The following is a 15,794-nucleotide window of genomic DNA, read 5'->3' on the forward strand; positions in this document are numbered from 1 at the left end:
CAATATGACGGATGCATGAAATGGTAAAGTGCAGTAGTCATTCAGTGTGACTACTCAATTGTTTTGGTTTTTCTATAAATACAACCATCCATCTCCACCATTTTCCACACATCTTCTTATTTTATTCTTAAATATATTTTCCAGTACCCCTCAAATGTTTTCATTGATCAAAAGAGATGCTAAAAATATTTTTTTGCCAACAAAGCGTGAGATCAAGATCAAACTTTGGAATACACAGACCTTCAAGCATTTCTAGAGGAGCTTGATTAGATGGTTAGACGGAGACATTCATGACAGTGAACAGATCATAAGAGTTGATAGGCAAGTTACTGTATCCTACGAAAATGGAGTAACTCATTTCTGGAAACTTGTGAAAAATGACTATAATGTTCTTATGATGATGCTTGGACCAACCAATATTGTCTTGATGATTCTAATCACGTAGTTATTATGATGTGCTTAGTTGTTTATTGTATTGTTGTTTTTTTCCTGGTTGTGTTAAGTTTGTTGTACCCAAATGTTAACTTGAATATGAAATGAAACTCTTATTGAAATCTCTTGCTTACAACAAATAAATTACTTATCAATATTGACATAAAAAATTATTTCGCAGAGCTAGACCCAATATTCGAACAATTTTTTCAATTGTGTCTCAATTGACGGCATGTACGGCATAATCTTATCATTTTATTTATCGGATTGCAACACTAACCGCATTTTAAACCCCTGGTATCGAACAGTGACCTAAACCTAAAATATGTTGCTCTCACAAATGCGGTTATCGGTAGGTTTTTGATGCCTTTGAAGATAGAGTTCACCGATTTCACTAAATTTGTTTTCATGTACCCCTATCATTGACCATTGTCAAATGCACGGGTTCACTCCTCCACTGGAAGGTTATCAATTCACCTTAATGCATCCACATTTGTCGACCTGATCTTTTCGCGCTAGTGCTGGAACGATGGCTCTATTAAGCATATGCCGCATTAATAACCTTTTTTCAAAGTGTCTTGTCTTTAATCTCCCTCATGATGTTTTAAGCAATATGTCTAATGCAATAGACATGTCTAGAAGGGGGTTCTTGCCAACCGTTATCACGGGTATTGTAAGCACTCTCAGTAAAAGGATGTCTGTCCAAAATCAAATAGAGGTTGGATTGAGAAGCAACGTGTAAGCGGAGGTTCTTGAGAAAGAAAATCCATCCACCAGCCGTCTCACCTTCAACCAGAGCAAAGGCAATTGGAAAAATATTATTGTTTCCATTTTGTGCCACTAGCATGAGTAACTTTCCTTTATACTTCCCGTACAATCATGTTCCATCAATTTGTATAATAGGTTTCCAGAATGCAAAATCTTTGATGCATAGTTCATATGCCCATAATAACCAATGAAATATTCTATTTCCACTAACACAAGTTCTGTATGGCGCAAATTCCGAAAGTGTCTCCACGCAGCGCTTTGTTTAACGTTGATAGCTCGACGACTTAAGAGTGCAAGCACTTAAGGTGGTTCTCTCGAGAATGACTCCTCGATTGAACTTTTAGCAAACCTCGTTTTCCATGGCCACTTATCAAGCCATCTCACATATCCCTCACCTTTTCTTTTCTTTCTTCTGTGGGGGTGGTTCATTCTTTTGAAATCATGGTGGCGGTTCTGGATCTATCATAAGTATCAACTTTTCGAGTTCGGGCTTAGTGATTTCATCCACCACCTCAAATGCTAATCTTACTCCCTTAACAAAAAAGATATCCCTAGTTTTGTGGTCTTCTAACTTCCTCTTTTTATGGGAGACTTCAAACAAGCGTGTTTTGGTGTCGATATTTTCCAATACCTCCACGTACATTTTGGATCGGGAGTCTACATTAGCTTCCATAAAACTTTGCGGGAAAGGAATCGGTAAGGTATAGGGAAAAGGAACAACAATAGGTGCTTCCTTCTCTACTTCTTCTACAACCTCCCTTTCAGTTTGTGTTGGTGGATTTTTCTCAATCTCCACTCTTTTTTCACTAGAACTCTTCTCAACCACATCATTACTCTCCTCAATCTCATAATCACTCTCCTCAATCTCATTATCACTCTCCTCAGGAATTTCAATTTTTTTCACTAATGGTTGTTTCAACATCCACATGCTCCTCAAGGAAGGGTCCTAGAAGGTTTTGTTCAAGTTGGGAGATTTGAGTCTCTAATGCCATGTTGTGGGTTGCGAGGGACTCAACCATAGTTGTCAGTTGCCTAAGGGTTTCATTGTTTTGAAGACTTTATTTGATAAACTCTTGGTTTTGGACGGTTTGTGTCTCTACAAAGTGCTCCATCATGGCTTCTAATCTAGAGTGAGTTAGCGTCTCGTCGAAATCCTCCATGCTAGTATTCCCTAACGTACGCTCTCGCCATCCCGCGTCGGGTTTATAAACACTTTTTGAAAATAAATAAATTCTAATTAGTTTTAATACGCTTTCGTCATCCTTAAAACTAATGTCCTATGTCTACTATCCAGTTAAAGATCTCAAACTCTCGCTCTGTTGATCCTAACCTTTATCAGTTCTAAAATCTCAAACTCTCGCTCTGTTGATTTTAGAACTTTAGAAAATTAAATTAGACACAAAACCAGAAACGAGTGATTTTTAATAAAACATAATTAAACCAATTTAGTTTGGATCCCTACGGTTAAATTACTTTACATACCGACATCTAAATAAATTAGCCAGACATACTTATTAAATTAAACATGCATAAATAATAATAGTTCATATATTTAGGCATATTCATCAGCATATAATAATTAATCATGCAATCAATAAATAAATACTATAAATAAGAAACCTGGATAATAATAAAGACTGAAATTAAACTCTGAATCTTCAAGTACTCGAACAATAATTCTTGAATGGGGAAAACTAAACAACGAAATAAAATTCTCTGGTCTAACGTAAGGTTAGACCGGTTAAAAGTACACAAAAATTTCCAGTGTAGAAATTGTTGTGTGAAAAATAAAGAAAGCTTAAAACTAAGAAAGAAAATAGAAGAACAAAATAAATGGCAATTTTTCGGTAAAAATGCCGACCCTTTTCCAATGTGGTGTACGTTGTATTTATAGTGATCATAATGCAGTTTCCATTTCCAATCTTCTCGGAAGTAGTGGTCATGAAGTTTCTAAAATGCAACAAACGATTTGAAGTTTTTTGAGAAGTGGGTCTTTAATTTGAATGATTCTTAGTGACGTGGCCATCAATGTAGGAGACGGGCGTCTTGGGTGAGAAAGAAGTGGAGAAAATAGTGGAGAGGTGGAGACGGGCGTCTCCATTTGTGACGTGGCCACTTGTGTTGGGCTTTGGGCCTTTGGAGACGGGCATCTCAACTTTGGAGACGGGGGTCTCAGTTTAGAGACGGGGGTCTCCAACTTTGGAGATGGGCATCTCCCTCTATTTTCGTGGATTGAGCTTTGTTTCTTCCAATATGTTTATTTCTTCTCTTCTTCTTACCTCCCATCTTGCTATTTGTATTTCTTTTTCTTTTAGAATCAATTCCTTCTCAATTTCTTCTTATTTTGCAAAAATGCTTCTTGCATAAACATAATACCTAAAACAAAGGAAAATACCAGCATAATACCGTAATAAAATATAATTATAATAAAATAATGAAACAATTTATGTTATAATCGAGCATAATATACGATATAATTACGTGTTATCAATATCCCCACACTTAAACCATTGCTTGTCCTCAAGCAATCAACCAACACGGTAAAAATAAATAATTAAGCTCGATTCGAAACAGGGGCATGACACGACTCCTAATCATATTTGTGTTAGGCAAATGTTACATCGATAGGTACTAGATATCAACACCAAGGATACCGTAATGACACAATGTTTCAGAGACTCCCTCTTTATGCAAACCAGTCCGAATTATGCCATTATAACTCAACCTATATCTCTCGTTTTCTTTCGCTCCTTTTCATTCAAGCGCAATCACATTAAGCCCGTTATCCGTACACTCACATAGTAGGGGAAATCGGTTAGTGACTATGATCCTTTTTCTTTAGCACGGGGTTCTGGTTTTTAAGTGGTGCAGCCCCATTTTTCCTAACTGCGGTTACGGGGGATCGGACCGTAGTCCGCCCTACCAAGTCCAGTACCAGTGACCTCTGGGCCAACCAACAGTTGGTGCTTATTATTAAATCCTTATTGGCTTAACAACTGTTGGGCTAAATGACTGGGTGAGGGTCACCTAACTTAGAAGGTTATTTTTCAATCAAATCATTTATTTATTAAAAACGGGATTGATCGCGACTTTACGTGTCTATAAATCTGGTAACTGCAAGTGCACAGTCGTGTCGTGTAGTTTTAAAAGATATCGAATCCACAGGGACTATGAATCGATCTACCGTTATCTAAGGTTACTATTTAAAGCTAGGAGTACTAAAATTTCGATTGTTCCTAAGGGAAAGTGATTGTGAGAAAATAAAGAATAATAATAAAAGACAGGTATCAGTATGTATTTCGTTTAACTAAAGGTAATCCGAAGGTCCATTGGCTTTTGCATAATTAGATTAAAAATCTTTACTAATTCCATTGATTAAAAATCCTCGTCTCAAACTTTCGCTCTGTTGATTCAGACTACTATCCTAATCCTAATGTACGCTTTCGCCATCCCATTAGATTTTAGAAGAGCTTTTTGGAAACAATGTACTTAATAAAATGCCTATTTTACGAGGTTGTTATCTATTTAAATCTCCTAATCTCAAACTTTCGCTCTGTTGACTCGGAGCAAGCTAATAACCCTAACGTACGCTTTCGCCATCCCATTCGAGTGTAAAAACAATTTTTGAAAATAAATAAGTTCCAATCAGTTTTAATACGCTTTCGCCATCCTTAAAACTAATGTCCTATGTCTACTATCTGGTTAAAGATCTCAAACTTTCGCTCTATTGATTTTAACCTTTGACCGTCCTAACCCCTCAAACTTTCGCTCTATTGGTTTTAGGACTTACTAATTAAATTAGACATATAAACCAAAAATAAGTGATAATTAATAGAACATAATTAAGCCAATTTATTTCGGATCCCTACGGTTAACTTACTTTACATACCGACACCTTTAGTAATTTAGCCAGACATATTAATACGATTAAACATGCATAAATCGGTTCGGTTCATAATAATAAACATATTAAATGGCATATAATATATCATGCAAACAAATATAAATAAGGCGGTAAATAAAAACCTGAATTAAATAAATGGTAACTGGATCTTCAAGTACTGAACTTCCACCACAGGTTGGCTGGATCGTTCTTCGGAATTTAAATGGCAGAAAATAAAAACAAGGAAATAAAAGCGATAAATCTAACGTAAGGCTAGATCTACGAAAAGTTCACAACAATTTCCAGTGTAGAAATCGTTGTGAGAAAATAAACGGCTGAATGAAAGCAGAATAAAGAAAAGCGGTTCGCGGTACAATTTCGGCAGCACTTCGTTGGCAGGAAATCGGACAGATTGAAGTGAAGTGGCTGGCTCTATTTATAGGCGAGGCTTTGAAGTTGCTTTGCGTGAAAAGAGGAGCTTCCAACAGACTTAGACGTGGAGACGTGCGTCTCCGTTTCTTCAGGAAGACTTGAGACGTGCGTCTCAAGTGGAGAGAATCTAGGGGCAGTTGGAGACGGGCGTCTCCTCTTGGTGACGTGGCAGAAGAGAACGTGGAGACGTGCGTCTCCACTTGCTTGCATGGTTTGGGCTACGCAATTTTGTTCCTTTGTGGGCTGGTTCGTCTCTTTTGGGCCTTTGGGTCCTTAATTGCACCCCTCTTTCACTTCAGCACTCCCTTTTCATCTTTTAGGCATAAATATTGGTCATTTAAGCTCAATTTTCTTTCCTTTTCGCAAATAGTCGTAATTGAAGTGTAAAACCTGAAACAAAGCAAAAACTCGCGTAATATCATAATAAATCAATATAATAAACGGAAAATTGCTATAAATATCTATGGATTTTAAGCTAAATATACGATATAAATTCGTGTTATCAAATTCCCCCAGACTTGAACCTTTTCTTGTCCTCAAGCAAAATAATAAGATAAAGATAAATGAAACACACTTCCACCACGTCGTTCGGTCATACTCAGCTACATAGTGTTCTTATTTGGAAATAATGATAATGATTCTAGCAATAAACCTATAGCAACAACACTAAATAACTCCCAGTATGCATACCAATCCGAATCATGCCATTATAGCTCGACCTTTTTGACTCGTCATCATGTTTCACCCTTTTCATTCGCGCGCAATCACATTAAGCCCATTATCTTGACACGCACATAGCAGAGTAGTCGGTTAGTGACTATGATCCTTCTCATGGAGTTCTGGCACAATATGTGGTATACTCCTTAGCACTCACTTGTAGATTGTGGGGAATCGGACAATAGTCCTTCCTACCAAGTTCATTACCAGATGACTTCTGAACCAATCGATAGTGAGCTTTTAAATTCTTTGTATTTGAGATTTGCGACCGTTAGGTTAAATGATCTTGTGAGGATCACCTTACTTAGTAGGCACATTTCTTCTTGTGGTTAAGCACACATAATTATTATTATGAGGATCATACACTTATATTCATCGACTCTCTGCGTAGTTTGTATCTAAGACGGTGCCGACTGCTAGAATAAACTACTAAGGGTTATTTCAAAACTTAAAGTCGATGGTTTTGGTATAACGGGTATTCAAATCGGTTACGCACACTTGGGGGTTTTAGAGTGTTGGGACAATAAGGATATTGACTATATTCAGTTTCAATGCGTTGAGTGTTTGAGTAGCTTCGTATTTCTCAAACGTGTGGGGTTTGCGTTTATCGTTTAGGAGCAAAAATTTTTGTTATGGCTCAAGAAAATGGAAGAAATTGAAATAACTACGGAATTATACATATAAGACTTAAATTCCATAAATATTCTTTATTGAATTTGAAAAACATTACAAGGAAGGGAAATAACTGAAGGGAAAAATAAAACTAAAGGAAACAGAAATAATACGACTCCCCCAGACTTAGATGATGCAGTGTCCTCAGTGCATAAGAACTACTCCTCATTGTTGCGGTTTCGAGAACTGCTCGCGCCTCTTGTACGAACACGGCGACGTCTATCAGGAGGAGAGTCATTCACACGAATGTCAAGATCATGCAAATATGTAGCAATTTCAGCGTATTGACTTTCGTTCCTAATAGCATAGTCACGGTGCTCCTGTTGCATCTCTCGGATGAGCCTAATTGTTTCAGTTTGGTTTGTCTGCATAGCTTGAACGAGTTGATCTTGGCGTTGAATAGCAGCATACATGGCTTCAAGAGTGATAGGCGGAGGGTTGTTTGGAGGAGGTTGGTTGACATCAGCTTGCCCTTGGTTGAGTTCTTCTTCATTTGCATCCATAGGTTCATTAGGATGTTCTTGTTGGTCATCTTGAGGGTTGTCTTCAATAAGCCTCCAACGTTGAACATAACGGATGTTAATTCTTTCAGGGCATGGAAGGATGACATAAGGAATAGGAACTTTGTTGACGACCAAAGTGTATCGGCCATCATGGCGGGGTGAAACCAAGTGGGAGTCACTGCAGTAGGTGAGATCGAGTGACTGAGCAGGCTTCATGAGATGTGAGAGTGAGAGGAGCTCGTCACCAAGACCTAAAGCACAGGCCAAGGAAGTAATAATGCCGCCAAGCAAGAATGGATTTGTAGCGGGGGCGTTGACTAAACCTTGGATGTGTTGGAACATAAACGGTGCGGCATTGAAACGGATATTGTTAAGCGCACAGTAAAGGAAAAATAATTCATTTTGGTTTACCTTGTGGTTGTTAGATCTCGCAAAAATAGTATGCCCCAAGACACGTTGAAAATAACGTATAGCGGGGTTTTGAATGTGAGAAGCGTGGAGAGCTCTCCAACCGGTAGGATTTTCTCCAGTGAGATGGAACCAAAATTCAAAAGCGAGTTCCTCCCAAGATCGACCATTGAGTTCTTGAAAGATTGAGCGGTGAGCAATTGGTGCATGATTAAAATGCAAATATGAAGCTACGACATATTGATCTAGAGCATATTCACGGTTGAACATCCGAAATTGGATGCTACCAGTTGAGAGTGGTTGATTAGAGGGAGTGTCGTAGTTGAAAGAACTCAAAAATTCTAAGACGAGCGGCTCATAAGTAGGTACGGGTTCGGTACAAAGATGGTGGAGGCTAGATTTAGTGAGCAAACGGGTAACACCATCAATGAGACCCAAAGTTTCTAGACACTCGGTGTTCACAAATTTTGTGGGAACAACCGAACGTTCGTAGAAGGCGACATATTTTGTTCGTTGAGCATCATTGTCATCATCTCGGAAGATAATGTTTGAAAGGTCGGGAGGTGGTCGGGAGGGACGCTCACTACGGATTAATGAACGTGGAGGCATGGTGAGTATGGAAATGAAAAATAGAAATGTAGTGTAGAAAAATAGAGAAAGGTATGAAAGTTGTGAAGAAGAAGAGTGGTGGTGGTGTGGTTTTATAGTGAGGTTTGAAAATGGTGTGGTTAATGGAGAATTAAAATGGATTAATGGTGGTGTTTGAAGTTTGAATAGAATAGAGAAGTGGGAAATGAATGGAGTTTAAGAGGTGAATGATGGAGGATGAATGAGGTTTATGGAGTTTAAATGGAATAAATAGGGGAAGAATGAGGAAGAGTGAATTTTGAAATTCAAATTCAAAATTCAAGAGGGAAAGAAAAATGGTCTGCGTGGTCAAATGCAGACTGCTGGCCTTGGGAGACGTGCGTCTCAGGCAGTCAGTCTGCTGGGGCAGAGCATGGAGACGTGCGTCTCCTGTCCCCTGATTCTTGTCAGCTGGTCCCACACAGATGGAGACGGGCGTCTCCTGTTGCAGGCAGGTGGGTCACGCATGCAAGTGACCAGACAGTGCTGACAGATACCATAAATTGTCCATCAGTTCAGAACAGTGTCGAACTTTAATACTATTAACAGCAAAAATGATAACCAGGCAAGTATATATAGCAGTCAATAGCAGTGTAATATAACACAATAGTAGTAATCAAAAGAATTTTGCATTTAATATTAAACCAGTACTGAGTGTTAACAGAAGCAGAAAGTAAAAGTGCAGAAAAATGAAAATCTAAACTAGTGAATAAAAATTGCTAAAACTAGAAATAAAATCTAATAGACTAATACGGTAACATCTAGCCACGTCTATTGTTGTGCTCATTAGACTGAATGTGTTTGAAAACTTCGTCGAACTGAGCATTTACGGTGTCGATAAAATCGAAGAACTGCATTTGCAAAGTGTGTAGCTCGTTGCGCACATGTTGTACATCTTGTTGTAGCGCAGTGATGGCTTGCTCGTGCGTATTCAGATTAGGCATTCTTTGATTCACCGATGCGGTAGATGTAGCGGGTTGTTGTTGCTCGAGCTCGACATCAGTCATATCAACAGTGTAATCATCAACGGAATTTTCAGAACGAGTTTCAGGCTCATATTCAGATATAGGTTCATCAACAGGAAGAGGTTCATAATCAGGAATGGGTTCATCTTCAGGATTAGGTTCATAGTAACCAGGAGGTGTTTCAGGTTCAGATTCAGATGCAGGCATTTCCTCATCAAAATGTTCATAAGCTTGAGGAGTTTCAGGTGATGGCTCTCTCTCAGGAATCTGACCATAGTAAAGCCAGTTGGCAGGGTTGTGCACACTCGTCCTAGGATTCGGTAAGGTGAACTGATACCAAACTTTGTTATCAATGAGCAATTCAAACCGATCAGGTCCAAGGTTACCGATGATACCTCGATTAAAGCAGAAATTGATGTCCATAGAGGTATGGGTACCATAAGGTGTCAATCTAAGCAAAGGTACTCTCATTCCTATGGCATTAGCAATCATAGTGACAAATCCGCCGATCCTAATGGGTGAAACTTCGTCTTGCGTGATGCGCTCGAAGTTTGTTAGCATGAATGCGATGGCATTGACCGGGCGATTCTGAGAGGAGCAGAACATGATGAATAACTCTTCTCTAGTAACTTCAGTGACATTATCAGGCTTTCCAAAAATATAGTGAGCAAGGATCTTGTGAAAGTAGCGGAAAGCAGGATTGTGGATGTTCTCAGATTGAAATTCATTCTCTTCAGGGTTGTCGTTTCCAGTGATCTTGCCCCAGTATTTTTCCAACTCCCAGTATGGAAGATTTTCTTCAGCTACTTTGGCGTATGCATCAGGTCCATGAGGTAGTTCTAACATTTCAGCAAATTCTCGGATGCAGAAATTAAACTCCATACCAAAGAGTCTAAAGAGAATAACTCCTTTTCTCAGCCCTTGTCCACAGTTTGGAAGATAGGTCAGGGAGCTCAAGAATTCCAGAGTGAGCTTCCGGTAAGTGCTAAACTTGCGGAACAAGTGAGAACCAGTCCAACCAATTTGGTTAAGCAGGTGTAGGATGCTTTCTTCGATACCAAGTTTCACCATAGTTGGTTGGTGAGGATAGCAAGTCAACTCCATGTGTCTTTCAGCCAGCTTGTTAAATCTTGCTTCTTGTCCTCTACCACGGAACACAACTTCCATATTATCAACTTCTTGCATCGTAGTTAGTAGTTAAATGAAAAACCTAGAAGTTGAAAATATTAAGATTAAGTTAGAACTAGGCTAGTGTTCATTTTTTTTTAAAAATAAAATTAAATAAAACAAGTTATAATAATAATTATAATTATAAAAAGGAAGTATTTTCTCGAATTAAGATAGCGGCTATAATTATAATAATTATTATAAGATGTATGAAAAATAAGAAAATTAAAATTTAGAATAATTAAAAATAGAATAATTAAATGAAAATTAAAGGTTAAAAATTAAAAATAAAATAAAATAAAAAGAATAAATAAATGTGGGTTGTCTCCCACCAAGCGCTTTGTTTAATGTCGTAAGCTCGACGATTTTAAAATAGAAAACTATTTTTTCGAAAGAGCGGGCAGTTCGTCAAGTTTAAAAACTTCAATGTTTTCATCGTATTCGAGATGATGGTAATACTTAAGACGTTGCCCATTTACGACAAAAGGTTTGACGGTTTCTCCTTTGATTTCTATCGCTCCACTTGGAAATATGTTAGTTATTTCGAAAGGGCCAGACCATCTAGATCGTAACTTACCAGGAAATAATTTTAGTCTAGAATTAAATAAAAGTACTTTATCGCCTATGCTAAAATTTTTCCTAGATATACGCTTGTCGTGCCATTTTTTCGTTCGCTCTTTATAGATTTTGGCGTTTTCGTAAGCGTCTTGTCTAAGTTCTTCTAATTCGTTTATGTCTAGAAGTCGTTTCTCACCAGCGGCAGTGTAGTTTAGGTTTAAGTTCTTAATGGCCCAATAGGCTGTATGTTATAACTCTACCGGTAGGTGGCATGATTTTCCATAAACGAGTTTGAACGGGGTAGTTCCTATTGGAGTTTTGAAAGCTGTTCTATAAGCCCATAAAGCTTCATTTAGCTTGGTTGACCAATCTTTCCTAGATATAGCAACAATTTTCTCCAATATTTGTTTTATTTCGCGGTTAGATACTTCTACTTGACCGCTTGTTTGTGGATGGTATGGTGTGGCTATTCGATGATTCACTCCATATTTTCGAAGGAGTTTCTCAAGTATTCTTGAAATGAAATGGGAACCACCATCGCTAATTACCAATCTTGGCACACCGAACCTAGGAAAAATGACGTTTTTGAAAAGTTTGATAACTACTCGTGTATCGTTTGTAGGAGAAGCAATAGCTTCTATCCATTTTGAAACGTAATCGACGGCTACGAGTATATATTGATTTCCAAACGACGACGGAAACGGTCCCATGAAGTCTATTCCCCAGACGTCAAATATTTCTACTTCTAGAATGCCTTTTTGGGGCATTTCATCGCGTCTTGAAATGTTTCCAGTTCGTTGGCATCTATCACAGCTTAGTACAGCAAAATAAACGTCTTTCCACAGGTTGGGCCAGAAAAGTCCAGATTGAAGGATTTTGGCGCAGGTTCTAGATGTGTTATGGTGTCCTCCACACGGTGCAGAATGGCAGTGTGTTATTATGCTTCTTATTTCTTCCTCGGGTACACAACGTCTAAAGATTCCATTGGGGCCTCTTTTGAACAAGAGTGGGTCGTCCCAATAGTAATGTTTTAGGTCATGGAAGAATTTCTTCTTCTGTTGGTAACTTAGATCAGGAGGAAGCACACCAGCAGCTAGGTAGTTTACGAAATCTGCATACCAAGGTGCGTCAGATCGGGCTAAAGCTATTTCTGCTAATTTGTTGGTTTCAGAGTTTGGACGGTACGGTTCGAATTCATTTGCTTCTAATTGGGCGATGAGTCTTTCATAAGGGAAATCATCGTCAATTGGTACTTGTTCGGGTTTCAGATTTTCCAATCGAGAGAGGTGATCTGCTACGACATTTTCAGTGCCCTTCTTATCTTTAATTTCCAGGTCGAATTCTTGCAGTAACAAGATCCATCTCAAAAGTCTTGGCTTAGCGTCCTTTTTGGTTAGGAGGTACCTAATGGCGGCGTGGTCAGTGTATATGATTATTTTGGCTCCTACCAGGTAAGAACGGAATTTGTCTAATGCAAATACGACAGCTAATAGTTCTTTTTCTGTCGTGGCATAATTCATCTGAGCTTCGTCTAGGGTTCTACTCGCATAATATATGACATGTAGTTTCTTATCCTTTCTTTGTCCTAGAACGGCTCCTACAGCATAATCACTTGCGTCACACATTATTTCGAAAGGCTCATTCCAGTCGGGAGGTTGCATAATTGGCGTAGAGATTAATGCTCGTTTAAGCGTTTGAAATGCTTCAGTGCATTTATCGGTGAAAATAAATTCGGCGTCTTTCATAAGTAATTCAGTTAAGGGTTTGGTTATTTTAGAGAAATCCTTAATGAAGCGTCGGTAAAAACCAGCGTGTCCCAGAAAACTTCTTATTTCTCTAACGGTTTTGGGAGGTTGAAGGTTTTCGATAATTTCGATTTTTGCTTTATCAACTTCGATTCCTCTATCGGATACGATGTGTCCAAGTACAATTCCTTGTCGAACCATGAAATGACATTTTTCCCAATTAAGGACTAGGTTTACGCTTACGCATCGTTTAAGCACCATTTCAAGGTTTTCTAAACATGTTTCAAAACTTCCTCCACAGACAGAGAAGTCGTCCATAAAGACCTCCATTATTCCATCTAGGAAGTCGGCAAATATTGCCATCATGCATCTTTGGAAGGTCGCGGGTGCATTGCAGAGTCCAAAAGGCATTCGTCTATAAGCGAATGTACCATAAGGACAGGTGAATGTGGTCTTCTCTTGGTCGTCAGGGTGGATAGGAATTTGGAAAAATCCGGAGTATCCATCTAGATAACAAAAATGCGAGTGTTTAGCTAGGCGTTCGAGCATTTGATCTATGAAAGGTAAAGGGAAATGGTCTTTTCGGGTAGCTTTGTTTAGCTTCCTATAGTCAATGCACATTCTCCATCCAGTTTGGGTACGTTGTGCTACAGATTCTCCTTTTGCATTAGTGATTACAGTGACTCCTCCTTTCTTTGGTACGACGTGAACAGGGCTAACCCATTTACTATCGGATATAGGATATATTATTCCAGCTTCTAGCAGTTTTTGGATTTCCTTTTTAACCACATCGCTCATAATAGGATTTATTCGCCTTTGATGTTCCCTAGAGGTTTTACTATCGTCTTCGAGCATAATGCGGTGCATACACAGAGACGGGCTTATACCTTTCAGATCTGATATGTTATATCCTAAAGCGGTAGGGTATTTTCTTAGGACATTAAGTAATTTTTCAGTCTCTGTTCGTCCTAAGTTGGCGTTCACTATAACTGGTCGGTTTAGTTCTTCGTCTAGAAATTCGTATCTAAGATCGGTAGGAAGTGTCTTCAGCTCTATAGCAGGTTTCTTAGGTCCAGGTATAGGATCGGGAGTTAAGGCTAAGCATTCACTCAGGTGGTTATCTTGATATTCCTCACGCCAGTTGTCGTCTTCAAGAATTGGCGGCATAGGAATTCTTAGGATTTCGGTTTCCTTATTTGGTTCGAATTTTATTTCCTTGACACACTCGTCGATTATGTCAGCAGAGCAGCATGTGTCAATTATAGAAGGTGCTTTTAGGAATTGGGAAAGTATAAATTCTATTTTCTCTTCTCCTACTTCGAAAGTAAGCTTTCCTCGCTTTACATCTATAATTGCACCAGCGGTTGCTAAAAATGGTCTTCCTAATATGATCGGGATGTTAGAATCTTCTTGGATATCCATAATGATGAAGTCAGTTGGGATGTAGAATTGACCTACACGAACAGGGATATTCTCTAACATTCCTACAGGGTACTTAACTGAACGGTCAGCTAGTTGAAGAGACATTCTCGTTGCTTTAAGCTCACCTAGATTGAGTTTCTTACAGGTCGAAAGAGGCATCAAACTAACACTAGCTCCTAAGTCGCACAAGGCTTTCTCTATGATGGTTTTTCCAATTACGCAGGGTATAGAGAAACTACCAGGGTCTTTCAGTTTTGGAGGCATGTTATTTTGGATGATAGCGCTACATTCAGCGGTAAGCGTTATAGTTTCGTTATCCTCGAGTTTCTTTTTGTTTGATAAGATTTCTTTTAAGAACTTAGCGTACGAAGGCATCTCAGTTATGGCTTCTGTGAACGGTATGGTTATGTTTAATTGCTTCAGAAGTTCTACAAATCTTTTAAATTGCGCTTCGGTTTTTGATTTAGCTAATCTCTGAGGGTAAGGAATTGGTGGCTTATAAGGTGGTGGTGGAACATAAGGTTTCTCCTTTTCGGGTTCCACTTCGTTATTGTTCTCATCAGTCTTAGCAGTTTGTTCGTCAGTTGTTTTCTTTTGGGTTTCCTTTGGCTCTTGTTGTGACATGGGTACGTTTTGAGTTCTAGGATCTATGGGTCCATCGTAATTCGTTCCACTTCGTAGTGTTATCGCGTTCGCATGTCCTTTAGGATTGGGTTGAGGTTGAGCAGGAAACGTGCCAGCAGGGGCAACAGTAGGTGCTTGTTGTTGAGCTACTTGTGAGAGTTGAGTTTCTAACATTTTGTTATGCGTAGCTAAAGCATCTACTTTGTTCGATAGTTGTTTTAGTTGCTCGCTATTGTGGATGTTTTGATTTAGGAAGTCCTTATTGGTTTGTTGTTGGGAAGCTATGAAGTTCTCCATCATAATTTCTAGATTTGACTTCCTAGGGGTGTTTTGAGCAGCTACAGGCGCTTTTTGGTAGCCAGGTGGTACAACAGGTGCTTGTCCAGGCGCGTACAACGCATTGTTGTTCTTATAAGAAAAGTTCGGGTGGTTTTTCCATCCAGGGTTGTACGTGTTAGAATAAGGGTTTCCTTGAGCGTAGTTTACTTGATCAGATGGGACTCCAGTCAAGAGTTGGCATTCAACAACTACATGTCCAGTCAATCCACAAATCTCGCAGTTAGGTGTTACAGCGGCAGCGGTGGCTGAAGGAGTGATGGTTAAGTTTTCGATCTTTTGAGTTAAAGCGTCTACTTTAGCGTTAACGCGGTCTATACCACTTATTTCGTACATTCCTCCTTTGGTTTGGGCTTTCTCTAGAGCGGCTCGTTCTCCACCCCATTGGTAATGGTTTTGTGCCATGTTCTCTATGAGTTTGTATGCTTCATCATGGGGTTTGTCCATTAATGCTCCGCCAGCAGCGGCATCTATAGTCATTTTAGTGTTATATAAGAGACCACCATAGAAAGTATGGATGATCAGCCATGGTTCG

The sequence above is a fragment of the Vicia villosa genome, unplaced genomic scaffold, assembly GCF_029867415.1.
Source record: "Vicia villosa cultivar HV-30 ecotype Madison, WI unplaced genomic scaffold, Vvil1.0 ctg.000256F_1_1, whole genome shotgun sequence".
Taxonomy (NCBI): domain Eukaryota; kingdom Viridiplantae; phylum Streptophyta; class Magnoliopsida; order Fabales; family Fabaceae; genus Vicia; species Vicia villosa.